At 43.8% G+C, this 8,456-nt stretch overlaps 1 pseudogene; it reads left to right on the top strand.

Moving 5' to 3' along the window:
• Positions 1–5,367: 5,367 nt before the first annotated feature.
• Positions 5,368–7,228, top strand: LOC100459995 (selenide, water dikinase 2-like; annotated as a pseudogene).
• The last annotated feature ends 1,228 nt before the right edge of the window (positions 7,229–8,456 follow it).

An 8,456-nucleotide genomic window follows, 5' to 3' on the forward strand; every position in this document is an offset into this window, starting at 1 on the left:
ATCTGGAGTCTGTCAGGCCAGAGCGGATGCTGCTGTCTACAGGAGGAATTTTCCTTCCTCTGGGAAACCTCAGTTTTGCTCTGAAGGCCTTCATCAGATTGGATGAGGCTCAACTAGATTATTGAGGATAATCTCCTTTCTTTAACATCAACTGACTGTAGATGCTAACCACATCCACAAAATACCTTGGCAGCAACACCTAGGCTAGTGTTTGATCAAGTACTGGATACTGTAGCCTTGCCATGTTGATCTATAAGACTAACCATTACCACTGGTGGTGAAAACTCCTCTTCGGTTTGAACAGAATTATCTGGAAGTGTTGCTCAGTGTATCCACTGCAAAAGGCATCACTCCTGAAGGCCTGGACTGCATGGTCTGGCCTCCAACTCCTAAATGGAGTCCTTCTTGTGGAGTGAGAGAAGCCCAGGTCAGGCTGTCCTTGTTCTCTTCATTCCTAATACTTTGACAGGGGCATGAGCTCAGGTGCTAGACTCTAGGGCACAACTTTCCTATTTTTCATGAAGGCTGCACAGAATGAATATCTGCATCAATCAACCACTTCATTCTTTGCCTCTGCTCTGGAGAATGTCATGTGGGGAATGGCCTTTGAGAATTTGCAGTCTGTGTTCAGTTCTAAAGAATGCTTATTTTAAAAATATATCAAAATGAATACAATTTCTGCAAGTATGGATTCTTTACTTACAAGTATGTTTCCTTATAGAACAAAGAGAATGTGAAAAAATAATATGGTCATAAAACTGTAAAATGTGCATTTGGCCAACTAATATTTACTTTATTTATTACTAATTATTTTGGGGGGGGGGGTCTCACACTGTCACCCAGGCTGGAGTGCAGCAGCATGATGATAACTCACTGCAACCTCAAACTCCTGGGCTAAAGTGATCCTCTTGCCTTAGCCTCCCAAGTAGCTAGTACTGCAGGTGTGTGTCACCACTCCTAGCTAATTTGCTGTTGTTGTTTTGTAAAGATGGGGGTCTTACTATGTTTCCTAGGGTGGTCTTGAACTCTTGGCCTCAAGCGATCCTCCCACTCTGGCTTCCCAAAGTGCTGGAATCACAGGTATGAGCCACCGTGTCTGGCCCCGATATTTATTTTATAGAAAGTTCCATTGTTGCTTCATACTTTTTTATAGCTGGAATAATTTTAAATATGACTCAATGTAACTTCTTTAGTTTGTTTAGTTATTTTATAAGTATACATTAGAATGTACAAAATGAATGCATGAGAATGTAATACACAGTCAATAAGGAAGAATATAGATTTGAATTTAAGCTTAGATGCTATTCCTTGGTCACTTTTGACTCAGCAAAAGTGAAATATGAAGGAAAAACATTTTTATTTAATTTGTTTGTTAAATATAGTTGGGATTAGAGAAATTCTTCTTCTTCTTCCACCAAAAGCCACTTTGAACTTCTCTTCTGGTGTGTAAGCTCCATTTTATCAAATGTAACTTTAAAATACAAGTTCTGATGTTATGAATACATTCAGCACCCATTAAGATGCTTTGTTATTCCCTATGACAGATATTCCTTGTAAAACCCTTGGCTTGTTTTTATGTCTCCAAACTCTATCATTGTACATGAAGAGGAAAGGGGAAAGGAAAGTTGAAATATTTTGATCTTTGTTTTCACAATAAAATTATCTTGGGTTCTAAGAAGCACAAAGCAACTCTGCAATATTACTGCCTGAATAAAAAGCAACATTGTCCATATTTTGAGCAAATGGGAAGTGAGTCCGGGTATTCACAGTGCACATCCAGTGAGCTGACCAGAGCAGGACCCATAAGGAATTTGCCTGGGAGCAGCAAGGGCGTCATGCTGGCCGACCACAGCAACCTTTAAACCTGTGGTGGTAAAACTCAGGGTTTGGGATCTGCTGCATGGAAAGGAAAAATTTTAAACTAGCCTCTTTCATCTTGATTGAGGGTGGAAACATAAACGGGAGTGTTTGTGCTCGAACCTCTCGAAACCCGTTTCTTGGAAAGTAATAGTTAAGTGTTTTCTTAAAACATCATTTGCAATTGAAAATGCAAACTGTAGGGCTCATTAGTTTGTCCATGGGTGGTCTTCAGAGGCTGGACCAAGGCTGGGTGTTTGGGTGTTGGCCTGTGTGAGCTGACTGAGGTATGGGAAGGCCTAGACACATTGTTTTTGGGGAAACTTAAAAATAAGTAAGTCCCATGATTTGTCTGCTTTCACCTCCGTTCAACCCTAGAACATTTGGCTCTGGTGTTAGTCTGTTTTGCACTGTTATACAGGAATATCGGAGGCTTGGTAATTTATAAAGAAAAGAGTTTTATTTTGGTTCACGGTTCACAGGCTTTATAAGAAGCCTAATGCTGGCATATGCTTCTGGTGAGGGCCTTAGGAAGCTTACAATCGTGGTAGAAGGTGAAGGGGGAGCAGGCGTGTCACATGATGAGACAGCAAGAGAGATGCCAGGCTCTTTTGAACAACTAGCTCTTGCATGAACTAACAGAGTGAGAAATCACTTATTACCATGGCAGGGCACCAAGCCATTTATGAGAGATCCACCCCCCTGACCCAAACACCTCCCACCAGGCCCCATCTCCAACTTTGGGACTCATATGTCAATATGAGATTTGGAGGGGACAAACATCCAAACCCTATTAGCTACACAGTGTCCCAGTGAGGCCACACTGCACAGATTCACAAGCTAGAGAAGCCCCTGTTCAGTAAGGATGGGCTCACCCTCAACTCTGAACACTACACAATTAGCATTTTGCTGACACGCCCAGCCAATGTGAGCAGCTCTTTATTTGTGGGTGAAAAACTGCCAATCACTGGCGATTAGGTGGAGAAGTCTTATTTCTATTGTCAATCTCATTTCTTCTTCTTCTTTTTTTTTTGAGACAGAGTCTGACTCTGTCGCCCAGGCTGGAGTGCAGTGGCACGATCTCAGCTCACTGCAAACTCCGCCTCCCGAGTTAAAGCAATTCTCTTGCCTTAGCCTCCCGAGTAGCTGGGGTTACAGTCATGCACCACCACACCTGGCTAATTTTTGTATTTTAGTAGAGACAGAGTTTCACCATGTTGCCCAGGCTGGTCTCGAACTCCTGACCTCGTGATCCTCCTGCCTCGGCCTCCCAAAGTACTAGGATTATAGGTGTAAGCCACTGTGCCCAGCCCTCATTTCTATTATCAAATTAGAATCAACATTTTTGATTATGAAAGATTCATTTCCCATTGTGATTTAGAACACAACTGCAGTTGTGTGTGTGCACACATGCTTGCACATCAAACTTAAAGTTTCACAGACCAGCTCTCTCCTGCTTACCTGTGATTTGCTCTGGTATTTCTTATCCTATCCTATCCAACCCATCCCATCCTACCCTATCCTATGCATCTTCTCCTATCCAATCCATCTTCTCCTTCTCTCCTCTCTTCTCCCCTTCCCTCTCCTCCCCTCCCCTCCTTATTCTATCCTATCCCATCTTATATCATCCCATCCCATCCCACCCTATCCTATTCTATCTGTATCCCAAGTGCTAGTCATGACTCACTACATTTATATTACGACACTTTAATATCTGATGGATCTACTTCCAGCAAATAAAACCAGCAATGGTGCAGCTTCATGAGCACTGGCAGAAAAAGGCACTCTTCTGTATGAAACAATCTGCCGCCCAGAGATATACTGATTTCTGACAATGTGCCCAGCCCTTTTCCTCCCAAGTGAGAAGGATAAAGAGAAGAGGTAAAGTACACTCCTTCTTTATGATACGTATATACACAGGTGTGTGTTTGTTTGTGTGTGTGTGTGTATACTTACCATGAATAGTCCCCAAACTTGACTTTCCTTTCCCTGAAGTTGGATAGGAAAGAAGAAATCAATATCAGTTGAATCTGCATAGTGCATGGATTGGTACTGGGGATAGAAACTCTTTTTTCAATTATCACATTTCATCAAAGCTAGTAGTAAACAGAAGTTACTATCAAAGAAGACCTTGAGTAAACTAATTGGTGATCTGAATTAATGTCTTGATATGGCATTAATTTTCTTTCCTTGTCAATTCTGGGAGACATTCTAAAAGCCCTTAGAATGGAAATTAATTGCCTAGCTTTTCCTGTGATGTTAATAGTACTCCCTTGGACCTTCAAAAGCAACTTTCAAAGGAGAATGTGATTTGTTGCGTAGTTCTGTTTTTGTTTTTCCAGAGTTTGGACTTCTTTATTAAAGGCTGTCAACCTAAGGCTTTGACCACAAAGATTTAGCACCATGTTTTTAAGAAAAAGAAAATCAAAATTGGGGTTAATGAAAATTAAAAATCTTTGAGACTCCTTGTAGGTCTCTTGTACAGACACTTGTTTTGCAACTGTCTCTTGCCTGGGTGCGCCAGGTCTTTGCGGACCAGCTCGACCAGAGGAAAAACAAAATAAACATTACCAATGGTGGCTGTCATAAACGGCAACCTCTTTTTTTTTTTTTTTTTTTTTCCTACCAGACAAACCTCTTTTTTTTTCCTCCATTAAAATTTTGTCTGTGTTTGACATTTGAATCACCCTAGAATGTGGAATATTGTTTTTGTTGCAGCTACTGGATAAGTGTCTCTTACCTACCTTGTCTGGAAAAAGCCCCAGACATCCCCTTCTCGTGTGCCCTTGGCCTGGGGGCGCTGCCCTTCCTGGCTTCCCTGGCATAGTCATTGGAGCCCATATAGTCACCAGCATGAAATTCAATCCCTATTCTCTGGCACCTGAATAGATAGGAGTTCAGCACATGCTCCAAATAGCCCGGGGACCTGGGCTAGGTGAACTGTTAACCTGCAGTGGGCCTGCCTAGCCTTCAAAGGTCAGATGACATGAAATGCTCCTCAGTGTTTGAAGATATTAGTCACACAGTAAACAAAAATACAGAGATTCTTGGAGGAGGCAGTGGTTGAAGTATTAGAAGCAGACATGTCAGAACAGGAGTATCCTGTCATCCTTGCTTTGCCTCATAAACAGGTGGGTACAGAGGCTGGGAAATAATTCCTAAGCTGTTCCTATGACTTTGTATCTCAAAATACTCAACATCGATTTCTGGGTTTCCCAAAAGTTGGCTCCAACACTTATCTCCCCTTTTCTATAGAGCCAATCTCTTCAAATACTGGCTCTTTGTACCATGCAAGCATGTGATAAACCTCTCCCATTTTGAAGGAAGGCCAAGGAGGGGTGGCTCGGGCGAGAAGGGTGTCCAGAATGGTGCCCGGGAGAATCTCTGTGGGAGATATTTGACTGTTACTTCATATTAACTTGAGTGGAAACTAAAAGGGTCCTCTCCTCTTCTCCCCTCTCCTCAGGCCTTTCCAGCAGGCGCGATGGAGGAAGCCCCGTGATGGTGGTCATGGCGTCGGCGGAAGTCTCCTCAAGCCCAGCGGCCTTGTCTTTGGGCTGGGCCTTCTTGAGTTACTGGCGCTTCCAGACCCAGTTGTGGGGTCTCAGCCTGGGCTGGCGACTGACGGGCTTCTCCGGCAGGAAGGGCTGAGGCTGCAAGCTCCCGCAGGAGGCACTGCCCAAACTCCCGGGCAGACTGACACGGCCCACACCCAGCTGGGACGAGGCCGCCCAGGAAGCACCCCTGCCAGAGGGGCGGACCCTGGCCCAGCCCTTCCAGCCCTGGGCATTGGGCTAGACTCTTGCATCATCTCACTGAGGCATGGAGGCCTGTCACTGGTGCAGACCATGGACTTCTGTTACTCCTTGGTGGAGGATCCCTACATGAAGGGGTGCATAGCTTGTGCCAACGTGCTGAGTGACCTCTAGGCCATAGGCATTACTGAGTGTGACAACGTGTTGACGTTACTCAGCTGTTGCCAGAGTATGAGTGAAGAGGAACGCGAAAAGATAATGCCACTTATGATCAAAGGCTTTCGGGACGCTACTGAGGAGGGAGGAACTGCAGTGACAGGTGGACAAATGGTGGTCAACTCTTGGCTTATCATCGGTGGAGTTGCCTCTGTGGTGTGTCGGCCAAGTGCATTCATAATGCCTGATAATGCGGCTGTTGGGGATGTGCTGGTGTTAACCAAACCCTTAGGAACCCAAGTTGCTGTCAACGCCCACCAATGGCTGGATAATACTGAAAGATGGAATCAGGTGAAGATGGTGGTCTTCAGAGAAGAAGTAGATCTGGCCTATCAGGAAGCTATGCTCAATATGGCTACCATCAACAGAACTGCTGCTAGATTAATGCACAAATTTAATGCCCATGTGGCCACAGACATCACAGGCTTTGGCATTCTAGGACACTCTCAGAACCTCGTGAAGCAACAAAGAAATGATGGGTCCTTTATCATTTGCAATCTGCCAGTCATTGCCAAGATGGCTGCCATCAGCAAGGCCAGTGGGCAGTTTGGGCTTCTTCAAGGAACCTCAGCTGAAACCTCAGGATATTACTGATTTGTCTTCCAAGAGAACAGGTGGCTCACTTTTTTTCTGAAATCAGATCTTCCAAGTACAGAGAGGGTCACCAAGCATGGATTGTTGGCATTGTGGAAAAGGGAAACCGGACAGCCTGGATCACTGACAAGCCTCGAGTTATTGAGGTCCTACCTTGTGGGGCCACTGCCGCTGCTCTTGCTCCTGCACATTCCAGTGTGTCCACAGAGCCTAGCTCATGAAATGAAATGGCACAAGTTGTTTAGAGCTTAGGGCCTTTGTAAACAATCATGGAGAATTCTCAAGAGTTGATTTAAGAAATTCCCAAAGAAGACTACCTGCATAGTGGTTGCAGCTGCCCTTTCTAGGTGATCTGAATTAGCCCATCAAAAGCTGCCTGTGTGTGCATCCCAAGGCCAGAAGTAACATTTTGGACTTTGTGGGGACATTTGTTCATCTCCTGGGTAGAAGAGGAGCAGAAAAACTTGTTTCCTCTCTCCAAAGTAAAATGAGGCTATTCCAGTTTGAGGGATGTTTTTTGCATTGGGTTGATGAATTTCTGCATATGGAGTGAGATTATTTATTAAAACTGCATACATACACAAAAAGTAAATTGCACAATGAAAAAAATTTAGATCTGAAGCAAATGAGTTTGGACCAATACTATTGATAAATCTAAATTGTTATGAGAGATCTTATAATGCAATGTCAAATTCTTTATTAGATTTTTCTGAAGTACTGGCTCTTTCCTGCTCTGGACAAGAATTGTGCAGCTTGTTTAAAGACTGGGAAAGGAGGACCTGCAATCATCTGACTTGGTCTCTGTTAATGACGTCTCTCCCTCTAAACCCCATTAAGGACTGGAAGAGGCAGAAACAGCCCTAGAGCCCAGGCCTTGGTGGTCATTAAGATGTTAAATCTTGTGCTGAAAATTTCTGGTGATTTAATCAATAAAGAGTAATTTCTAGCTAAAAAACAAAAATTTATTCCATTTTATAACACAAAACCCTCCTTTGACTATTCTCCTTTTCCTCTCAACAGTGGCTTCTCTTTCTTTTTCTAGATCTGTATGTCTCAACCTTTGGTGTACATCAGAATCAGCTACAGAACTTGTTAAAGCACACATTCCTGAGCCTCATCCGCAGAGTTTCTGATTTGGTAGGTTTGGGGTCGGGTCCAAGAACGTGCATTTCTAACAAGTTCCCAGGTGATGCTGACCGTTGGGGACCCACTTTGAGAAACACCACTCTAAAGAGCACCCTCTGCATTCATTGGCTTTGCTTGCTCTTTTTCCATTCACTACCCAACCTGCTGTCACCTGTCTGCTGCCCCACACCACTGACCTCCAAAGGTCAAATCCAGTGGAGCTTTGTATCCCATCTTACTTGAGCCCTCTGCGATGTTGGTTCCCTGGCCACATAGCTCTCTTTCTTCCTTTGGCTTCCCTGACATCACTCCTTCCCAATTGTCTTCTTCCTTTCTGGCTGCTCTTTCTGAGTTGCCTTTTCAGGAACGTCTTCTCCTGCCCATGGTGTGTTTCAGTCTTCTTCCAGGTGCTGCTCTTGTCCTCTGCATTTTTCACTCTGTATTCTTCTTGGTTGCCTCACCCACGGTACAGCTTTGACTGGCATGCCAGTAACCCTCAGATCAACTTCTCTACCACAAGGCTCTCTTCTAGCTCTTTATCTGCACATCCAGACTCATAAAGTTAGACATGTCCCCAGGTGGGCTTATTATATTTGCCCTCAAACAGCCTACTTGTTTGACTTATCTTCAGGAAGGGCAACTATTTTACCCTGAGTCAGAAGTCTGTGTGTCGTTCTTACTTTTTTCTCCCTTACTTTTATTCCTGACATTCAATTCATCATCAAGATCTCTCTCATATTGCCCTCCTTTCATTTTTCATTGCTAATGCCTCAGTTTCCTACTGTTTGCTGATATTACTGAGATAATCTCCCAAACTTAATTCTGCAGGCTGGGACAGGATGGGGTACTTCCTGGGTATTAGCTTTCCAGTGTTTCCAGGCACTTCTTTTTTTTTCTTTTTGTTTTTGA

Source organism: Pongo abelii, chromosome 4 (assembly GCF_028885655.2).
Source record: "Pongo abelii isolate AG06213 chromosome 4, NHGRI_mPonAbe1-v2.0_pri, whole genome shotgun sequence".
Lineage (NCBI taxonomy): Eukaryota > Metazoa > Chordata > Mammalia > Primates > Hominidae > Pongo > Pongo abelii.